The sequence below is a fragment of the Chionomys nivalis genome, chromosome 9 (genome assembly GCF_950005125.1).
Source record: "Chionomys nivalis chromosome 9, mChiNiv1.1, whole genome shotgun sequence".
Lineage (NCBI taxonomy): Eukaryota > Metazoa > Chordata > Mammalia > Rodentia > Cricetidae > Chionomys > Chionomys nivalis.
Window position 1 is genome coordinate 22966124 of NC_080094.1, and position 10555 is coordinate 22976678.

Sequence of the window (10555 nt, forward strand, 5' to 3'; positions counted from 1 at the left end):
GTTTAAAGCAGAAGTTAAGACAACATAGTCTTTCATTTTTTTACTCTTTTGAAGACAGGGTCTCTATGTAGACCAGGCAGACCAGGCTGGCCTCAAACTCAGAGATAGCCACCTGCCTCTGTCTCCAAGTGTTGGAATTATGTCTGGCTCTGGCTTCTCATTTCTAAAACAGTGACTATTAGAAAACCTCACATTACTGGTAACAGTCATATCATGATGTCAACAAAGCCCTAGAAAAGTAGTGACTTGGCACACGAAACCCAGGGCATAGTCAAAGTGGACAAGAAGGCATCTGAGAGGTCGCGGGCAAACATTCAGTAGACAAGGGAGCATGGGGCACCCTTGGGAACTCCAGCACTTGGGAGGATCAAACTTCAAGGCCATCCTTAGCTACACTGTGAGTTTAAGACCAGCTTTAAGCTACCCAATCTTTTTTTTTTCTTTTTCTTTTTTTTCTTTTAGGGAGGTGGTAGTGGATATAAGACTCTGAAAGATTTAAATCAACTGCCCAAGATTACAGAATACAAAAACTACAATTTAAGACTCCCAAGTATCTTTCCAAAAAGAACTGCTTCATGAGCTGGGGTAAAAAGGCTACTTTGAGGAACATTTTGAAGATATTTGGAAAAAGAAACAATCTTTATCAGTACATTTCTTTTCTAGGAAACTTCTTTACTTCTGCTAAGATAGGCCATCACTGAAGGGATGGAAGTTAATTTGCTTCTTTTATTGCAGATAACACCTTCTTTCCCCCTTTTTAAAGTCTACATATTTCATTTTCACACCTTGTAACAACCTGAAACAACTTCTTTGCAACCTCATTTAACTACTCTCCCTTGTACCCATTTCCTCTCTATTATCGTTCACAAATCACATCATCATATCCTCCCTTTCTCTCCATAGCTATAAAAAAGAGCAGCACAGTTAAGCAAGCATTTGATTACAGCAAATGAGATTCCTTTACATAAGCCAATCAAAGCCTTCTTCTGTCTTAAGCATTTATAAAGCAACTAGTTAACACCAACACTAACTAAATCAAAAGGTCACACAGGTAAGAAAGTAACAAACACTAATGCTCACAGTGAGGACAAAGCATGAATGGGTATGCCAACACACGTGGTAATGACAGTGATTGGCAACTAAGTCTCCAGGTTATGAGGCACTAATCCTCAGGAACCACTTTCTTTTCTGTTCTTTCACTCTTTGCTTTTCTTCTTTTGGTGTATATTTGTGTGTATTTTTTGAGATGAGGTCTCAGGTAGTGCAGGCTACCTCATACTTGCTATGTAAACAAGGATAGCCTTACACTCTGGATCATGCGCTTAGGTTGCCCTAGAACTCACTATGTAGACTGTAACTTACAAAGATCTGCCAGTCTCTGCCTCCCAACAGCTAGGATTAAAGGAAGAATATGCCACGATGCCCTGGGTGTGCATATGACGGTCACAGGACAACTCCTGGGAGTCAGCTCTCTCCTTCTACTACGGAGTCTTGGAATCTAACTTGAGTCACCAAGATGTTCAACAAGCACTTATATTTGCTGCCCCATGTCACTGGTAATGAATGCTCTGTGTGTGTGTGTAGTATAGGATACATGTATTTTGGGTACATAAGTATTGAGGCTAGAGGTAGACAGATGTCAGCTTGCTTGCTTGCTTTCTATCTTTAAGCCTGAGGACAATTTTATTAGAATTTAAAAAGAAAAATCTGAGAACAGGCAACCTGCAAATTCCAGCAGCTGTCAGAAGGGAAATGACAAGAGGAAGAGAAAAAGGCATGCCATTTAAACCAACATGTTCAGCACTGGAGGTTAGCCGTGTGATGGACAAGCAGTACAGATGAAAGTGGGGAGAGGGCTATAACTTCAAAAACAAAGAAAAGAATGAAGGCCCAGCGTACCATGGAAAGTGTGATTTGGAAAGAGACAGAGGGAAAGGAAAAGGAAAGACTCAGAGAAGAGGGTACATTTAATACAGTTATGAGGCCTTAGTTCCATAAGCAACTGCCCAGTTCTCTCCTGTTTTACATCTTTATTTCTTGAGACTGAATCACTCTCACTGATCCTGAGGCCCGCTGGTATTTCTAGGCAAGCCAGTGAATGAGTTTAGAGATTTGTCTGTCTCTGGTCCACACTCCCCAGTGTGGGCAGGAGTTACAGGCACAAGCCACTGTGCCTGGCCTTTTAGGTGGGTTCTGGTGACCCAAACTCCAGTCCTCATGCTAGTTTTAGGCAGACACTATACCAACTAAGTCATTTCCAGAGCTCAAATTTTACTTTTAGTGAATTTCAAGTCCCTTATTATTACTGGGTTTTGAAGGGGATAAGAAGAGAGAAAGTCTCGCCAGGTAGCCCAGGTTAACCCCAAATTCACAAGTTTCCTACTTCAGTCTTACAAGAGCTGAGATTACAGTTAATAGCCACTATGTCCAACAGGTATTCAAATTGTATTCATTTTTAACTCTAAGTTTGTATCCTTTGTCCAATACCTCCCCATTTTCTGTACATAACTCTTGGTAGCACCCTTCTCTCCATTTCTAAGAGTGCCTTTATTCTATATATAAGTGAAATCATACATTTGTCTGTGCACTATTTTACCTGACATAATGTCTTTCAGGTTTATCTATGTTCTTCCAAATGGGCAGACTTCCTTCTATTTTAAGGCCAAGTGATACTTCCTATTACACATATACATCACATCATATATGTGTGTATGTTCACATTTACCCATTTATCTATTAACAGACATAGCTATGTTTCTATTATCTTGGTTATTGTAAATAACACTGCACAAACCTGTAGCAGTGCAGGTATTTCTCAGAGGGAGTGATTATAATTCCTCTGGGCATATACCTCCAAATTCCCTCTTAAGTTTCCTTACCTAACAGTGGTAGTTCACTTTCACCTGCACTACTTCATTTTATATTTTTCTCATTACCCTTCCCCCCATCTTTCTCTACTCTGTTTTGTTTTAAGGAGACAGAGTCTTACTGTGTGACACTGGCTGACCTGGAGCTTGCTCTGTAAACAGGCTGGCTTCAAACTTACAGAAATCCGCCTGCCTCTGATTCTAGAGTGCTGGGATTAAAGGTGCACCACCCTCCACAGCTCTGCTCTTATAAACATGTCTGCATGTCTGCCTGCACACCAGAAGAGGGCGCCAGATCCCATTACAGATGGTTGGGAGCCACCATGTGGGTGCTGGGAACTGAACTCAGGACCTCTGGAAGAATAGTCGGTGCTCTTAACCTTCAAGTCATTTCTCCAGCCCCTTTTATGTCCTCTTAAAGGGAGTTTATATTATGTTTTCCTTAATAATAATACCAATTAATCCTATATTATAGAACTAGATGTCTTAAGCTATGAATTCATTTTCTTTCTTTCCTTTTTTTCCAAACAGGTCTCATGTATCCTAGGTTAGCCTCAAATCTACTACACAGCCAAAGATGACCTTGAACTGCTGATGATCCTGAGACCACAGGCTTGTGCTACCACACCCAATTAATTCAGCACTAGGGATTGAATTTAGGGCTTCATGCATGTTAGGTGACAAGTGAACTCCAGCCCCTTATCTTCAATTCTGAAGATTTAATATGTATTATTTTATTTAGTCCTCACAATAATCCCAGAAAGGTAGAACAGAATCAATATATTTATATAGGAGAGATAACCTGAGGCCAGTAGGACTAAGAAGTTACACAAACTGTTGTTACACAGTACAAAATCAAATCAGATCCCCAATCTTTTCTATTTTCTACACTACACTATGCTGCCTTATTGTTAATTCTTTCATTTTTTCTTTTTTTTTTTTTCCAGAGACAGGGTTTTGCCGGGCAGTGGTAGTGCACACCTTTAGTCCCAGCACTCAAGAGGCAGAGGCAAATGGATCTCTGTGAGTTCAAGGCCAGACTGGTTTATAGAGCAAGTTCCAGGACAGCTGGACTACACAGAGAAACCCTGTTTTGAAAAACAAAACAAATAAACAATCAGAGACGCGGTTTCTCTGTGCAGTCCTAGGTGTTTTGGAAATCACTGTGTAGACCAGACTAGCCTCAAACTCAGAGATCCACCTGCCTCTGCCTCCTGAGTGCTGGGATTAAAGGCACGCGCCACACCACCACCCAGCAATTTCTCCACCTCTTATCCATCACATGCGTATGTTTGGGTATGTTTAAAGATACAGGTGGAAAAAGCCAGTTGGTATAACCACTAACTAACATTCTCTCCCACACAGCTCTCCACAGCAGTTATGAGACCAGGACTTGCCCCCTGTTCCAAAACGTCCCCAAATGTCTCTAACAGGAATGTCAGCACACCTGAAGTTTTCACTGCTGAGTCACTTTTTTGGGTTAAGGCGTTGTTTCCAGAAGGCCACTGTGAAATGCATGTTACCTGAAAGAGAAAAAGGATCCATTAACAAGTACTCTGGTTAAATAGATCTGTGATTACCGTGGGAATCTAAAAAAAGAAAGACAAAGAAAAAAAAAGGTCTTTATTTGCCCCAGCATAACGCCTTCAAAAAAAGTCCATGAGAAAGATTTTGTACATAGAATAAACAAAACTTCTGGGGAAATGACTCATGCACAGTATGGGAAAACTTGGATATGATGGACATCTGCAAACAAGGATGGCCGTATATACACATATTCTCTCCATAGGTTCACTATAAAGTCGATTCCTACAAGTCAGATGCTCTGGAGACAGGAGCACAGCTGGGGAGCACTGAGTAGCTGGGTATCATTGGTTTTAAAAAGCAACAAAAGAGCTAAGCTGGCCATGGCTTTCCAACAACGGTCACTACAGACTGGAGGAGGGCAGGGCCCAGGACAGCTTCTTATCAGTGCTGCTGCTCATGAGAACAGCTGCAACTTCATCTGCAGAGGAGGGCAAACCTCTCAACCAGGGAAGGCCACAACTCTATTGGGTGAGTCCCTTACTAATCTATACCGACTCAAAATCAGTATCATTATCAACAATTAGCATATCTTTACTGAATGCTTATTATGAACCTATAATTTAGCTAAGCACTATAAAGAAAGAAAGAAAAAACAAACTTAAATACTTTTACCTTAGTTCTTATAGTGGAACCAATCCCCAAACTAAGAGAGGTACGGCCCAAGAAAGGAAAGGGAGCCTCACGACTAGCAGTTTCCTGTTAATATTAACTCAATCTCCTGAGTCAAAAGGAGTAAACTAAACTCATTTCTAAGCTAAAATTCCTCAATAACCTCTTCTCTAAGCAATAAATAGGCATAGACCAGAAGTATTTTTCTCTCATCTGACAACAGATGCTTTTAGTGGTATACACTCATTTAGGCAAATTGGAGAATTCCAGAGTTTAACATTTGATTCTCATCTAGCTCTGACTCTTAACTAGTTTTAGGTAAAATATTTACCTTCTTTTTTTTTTTTTTTTTTTTTTTTTTTGAGACAAGCTCTCACTGTGTATATTTGGCTCACCTGGAACTAGCTATGCAGACCAGACAGATGGATCTTTGTGAGTAGACCGTCTTCAAACACAAAAGCAGAATGCTAAGAGACTGGGCCAATGTAATAGTATATATGTGGCAGATGCACGCATGTGCATGCACATATACACACAGACTACCTACTAGATAACTGTTCACTGGAGATATCAGTCATCAATAATAACATACTTCCCCAGAGAACTAACACAACAAGAATCCACTTTTTTTGGTGGAGGGGGAGGGAAGTAAGGCTCTCACACTGAAGGATAGATTGGCCTGGATCCTCCCTAACAGTAAGTACTTCCAGAAGTTATTTCCAACCAAAGCTGGCCTACAACCTAAAACATATTTGCTACTATAAAGCAGACAATCTCTTCCGACTGTAAGGCTCAGTACCAAGTTTCTGTGACTACAAGGAAAATACATTGAGCAAACATGGATTGATGTGCTGATGTCATATGGTCCAAAACTCAAGCTCTCTTTCAGAGATTTGACTCTTATTTCCCAAAGATGCTAATGACCATATTCTAAGAGAAAAAGAACCCTTTAACCAGCCCAGCCCTAAAACAATCCTATCAAAAAGCATGGCAACATTATTGTGTCAGCAAAATGAGGGAGACCGGCTATAGTCGCTTTCGCCCTTTCGCTTTTACCACCAAAGCCGTCTTCTTAAAACAAACACCAACTTACATCACTTCCTTGCCACTTCCTTTCCTCAAAACCTTTACCTCGTAACTACATAAAATTCAAAACGATTAGCATTGAACTTAGAAGTTTTCTAGAACTGCCTCCTTTTACCTTTCTGGCCTTGAGTCCCACAATGCCCTCCTCCACTCTGCTTCCTGAACTCCTTTTCTCCCACATTCTGCCTAACTGACACACAGCCTTGAGACACGAAGGTATTTCCTTTCTGTGCTGCCTTCGCTTCCTTCACCTCTGCCACATTCCTACTTAACCCTAAGCCAACGGTGCTCAACCTTCCTAATGCTGCAACCCTTTAACACAGTTCCTCATGTTGTGGTAACCCCCCAACCATAAAATTATTTCATTGCCACTTCATAAATGTAATTTACTACTGTTATGAATCATAATGTAAATATTTTTGGAGATAGAGGTTTGTCAAAGTGGTTGAGAATAGATATTCTAGACAGAACTTGAGATAGCAAATTTTTTTTTTTTTGAGACAAAGTCTCACTGTATAACTCTGGCTGACCACTATGTTGACCAGACTGACCTTGAGTTCATACACCACCAAGCCTAGCCCTCACAGATAGGTCTTGCCACTTCCTTCAATAATTCCCACACTGGTCACTGCCACTTCCTCTCCTGTCTCAAAGCTTTTTGAGCTGTCCTTGGTACAGCCATACCATTGTTTGCCTCAGTAGTTCCCAAGACCATCCCAACTACCTGAGGCGTATTTTCAAATAAACTGGTAGAGGCCAATCCTGACTACAAATCAATCTCAAACATGAAACCTGAAAACATCTTCCCTTTTTTTCCCAAAAGGTCTCAAGTAGTCCAGGCTGGCCTCCCCTCCCAACGCTACTGAGACTCAGAATCCTGGGCCTTGTATTTGGCAAGCAAGCACTCTACCGACTGAGCTGCCTACCCTACTTTTAAAAAAATCTTTCCTGGGGCTGGAGCGATGGCTCAGAGGTTAAGAGCATTGCCTGCTCTTCCAAAGGTCCTGAGTTCAATTCCCAGCAACCACATGGTGGCTCACAACCATCTATAGTGGGGTCTGGTGCCCTCTTCTGGCCTGTAGGCATACACACAGACAGAATATTGTATAATAAATAAATAAATAAATAAATAAATAAATATTTAAAAAAAAAAATCTTTCCTGAGCTGGGCAATGGTTGCACACGCCTTTATTCCCAGCATTCAGGAAGCAAAGGCAGGGAGATCTCTGTAAATTCAAGGCCAGTCTAGATACAGAGTAAGTTCCAGATCAGTCATGGCTACACAGAGAAACTGTCTCTAAAAAACAAGCAAACAAAAAACCAAATCTCTCCTGGTCCAGCAGAATAGTTCACCGAGTTAAGGCACTTGCCTGATGACCTGAGTTTGATCCCTGGAACCCACAGGGTGGAAGGAGGAAACACTCTTGAGGATTACCTTCTGACCTCATGACACACACTAAAAATTTCCTGAGCCCACTGAGGCAGCATGTACCTTAATCCCAGCACTCAGGAGGCAGAGAGAGGGAGATAAGATGAAGTCTGATGACAGTCTCTGTTTACAGTGTGTTCCAGAGCTATATAGCAAGATCATGTCTCAAAACAAAAACAAAAAAATTAAAGGCTCTTGCAATATGCCAATGGATAAATTTGGGGATCATTGGTGAGTCTGTCTCTTAATGAATATAAAGCCATTTTTAAAAGAATGTAGGACTTCTTTACTCTAGAATACTTGCTTTTGGTTTCGTATTATATCCTTGTTGATGTCTATTCTAAAGTCTGAAGTCAGGAACTCACAAAGTACATTTACTGTTCAAAAGAGAATCTCATCTTTTCTAAAACCTGGAAAATGAAGCCGTAAGTAAACCCGTGTGTGATACACAAGGCTGAATCTCATCCAATTTGCCCCTCCCCCCAAAAAACTTTATTTCAGATGAGAACCAAGCCAGTTGCCAACCCTGAGAGTGAACATACACGGCTTTACCTACTTCTGTGAGATCTCACGGATACAGAAGCACCGCACCTAAGAGCACAGTGATGGGTGACTAGGTTGTGTTCTCTAACTTTGGGGGGGGGGCTCACTCTTTTCTCCCCACTCCTCCCTGCAGAACAAGTTTACTACAGCTGTTAAAGAGAAGCAGAAAATTTAACAAGATTAGGATTCTAGACACAACCAAGAAAACAAGAGATTGGGAGACCCTGAGTTTCCGGTACTTTCAAAGTTCACCTGGTCACATCTCTAACTGCAGGCCCAATGCCTACTTCGGGTGCACTGACCCTTACACATATTTTTCTCTTTTGAAGCTGCAGCCCGGAACCATGTCTCAAAACTCCAGTCTTCTACTTTTAAAGTCATGTCCTCATCAGCTTCGACCCTTCAAATAACGCTCGCCTTACTTTTTTCTTTGCTAAAGAAAAGTCCGCTCTCGGAAGGAAGGACAGTGACAGCTCCACGTCTGCAAAAGTCGGCGGCGCCGGCCAGGGCCAGGACCACCATGAGTGGGGACAATGGAGGGAGGAGGGGAGTGAAAGACTAGAAGGGGAGGCAGCCACGAGAGAGGGTCCTCCGCGAGTGGGAGCTTGGAAAAGTCCCGGGAGAGCTTGCCAGGTGGCTGGTGGGCCCGGCCACCGCCCCTCAGAGGGCCACGTAGCCCGGGCGGGCCGCTGCCACCGGGCCCCGCGCGTAGGCCGGGCCGCGGGAGAGGAGCCCCCCGGCGCGGCAGCGGGGCGCGGGGCCGGACCCTGCCCACGTCCGCCGCGGCTCGGCTCTCTCCCAAGTTGGGTTTCGAGCGGCCGCCGTCTCGGGACGTCCAGGCCAGGCACTAGCAGCTCGCCTCGCCCTGCTGACCCACCCGCCGCCCGGCTCGGGCCACCAGCCGGAGCTCCGGGCGCCCCCCGCGGACACCGGCTGCGGGAAGAGCAGCCTCGGCTCTGGAGTCCGACTCGAGCACCGCACCCTGCTACCCCTCGCACTCCCGCGCCTTTCCACCCAAGCTCCCTCCTAACCACAGAACTGATCCCAGTCCGCTCGCGGGTGTTTACCGGGACTCGGGGCGGCGACGACTCCTCAGTCCCTCCACTAAGATGGCAGCCGGTCCCGAGCCCCGACTACAGCGATTAGAGCGAGTTCGCATCCAGTGCGCAGGCGCGTCCCCTCAGGCGCAGTCGGGACTACAGGTTCCAGCAGGCCTTGCGCGCCAGCCCGCTATTTCGTTTACCTCACCTCCAGGTGAAGCCGATCCAGCCTTATTCTCTACATCTCCAAGGCTTTTTTTATATTCTTCCTTCTTTTTCCTCCCGTCATCCTTTTTCTTTCCTCCCTCCTTTTCTCAACACTTCTCACCACCCCCCGCCCCTCGCTAGAACCCCTAAAGACTGTTACCAAACTCTAATGTGCCTTTGAATCACTTCAACAGCTTTTAAAAACAGATTGCTGAGCCCCCACCGCCAGTTTCTAACTCCGAAGATCTGGGATGGGGTGGGGAGTGTTTTATAATTTGCATGTTTAACAAGCGCTCTGGTGACACCACTGACAGCAGGAAGCACAATTTGGGAATCGCTATGCGGGTTCAGTCCTTCTGGTTACACTGATTGGGCTCAGATTCTCCTTACTCCACCTTTTGACAGGGCGTTCTTAGGAGGGTGACAGCTTGATAGTGCCAACGCGGCAGGAGTTCTAAAAAATGAAAAACATACTTCTTAATCCTTACCCCAGAACTATGAGGAAAATGCCGTTTGTTAACTTTTCAGATACTTAAATTAAGCTGCAGGTAGGATAAGAAACCCAGGCAAGAGCATCTTGCCTATTCTCAACCTCGCTCAGACGTGTATGAGAGAATTAATAGGCTGTGCAAACAGTCAGAGGCACTACTTAGGCGCTTGGTGAATACCCATTTTTGCTACTATTGTTATAGCCTTTTTCCTCGTAAGGAAGCCAGCTAGGAAGTCACTTACACTTTTGGAGTACCTTTGAAACTACCATATTCTGCTTTATGTGCTAGGAGAGTTATTATAAAATAAAGATTATAGGCTAGGAAGATGGCTCAGTAGGTAAGAGCATTTGCCTTGCAAGCACTTAAACTTGGATCCCCAGCATCCATGTAAAAGCTGACATAGACACACACACACACACACACACACACACACACCAGCACTGGGGCCAGAGGCAGGAGCTCCCTAGTCAACCAGCTTAGACCACAGCTTCAGGTTCAAGGAGAAGGCAGAGGCAGCTGGATCTCTGATAGCTCGCAGTTAGCCAGGTCTAAATAAAGAGTCCTAGGCCATCTGGGGTTACATGGTGAAACCCTGGGTTTGGGGTGTTGGGTTTTGAGTTTTTTTTTAAAAAAAAATTTAAGTATTTTAAAGTTCTTCTGCACATCCAACAAATGTTTGCCCTGGTAAGAATGCTG

The 10555-nt window shown here is 43.8% G+C and overlaps 1 protein-coding gene across 1 annotated transcript in view; it reads right to left on the reverse strand.

Moving 5' to 3' along the window:
• Itch (itchy E3 ubiquitin protein ligase) overlaps window positions 1–9273 on the reverse strand; it is a 92808-nt gene extending 83535 nt beyond the window's left edge. The window contains exons 1-2 of the mRNA XM_057780472.1: window positions 9189–9273; window positions 4315–4390 (exon numbers count right to left, since the gene is read on the reverse strand). The gene's annotated coding sequence lies outside the window, so the exon portion shown is untranslated. The remainder of the gene's footprint in view (window positions 1–4314; window positions 4391–9188) is intronic.
• Between the last annotated feature and the right edge of the window lie 1282 nt (window positions 9274–10555).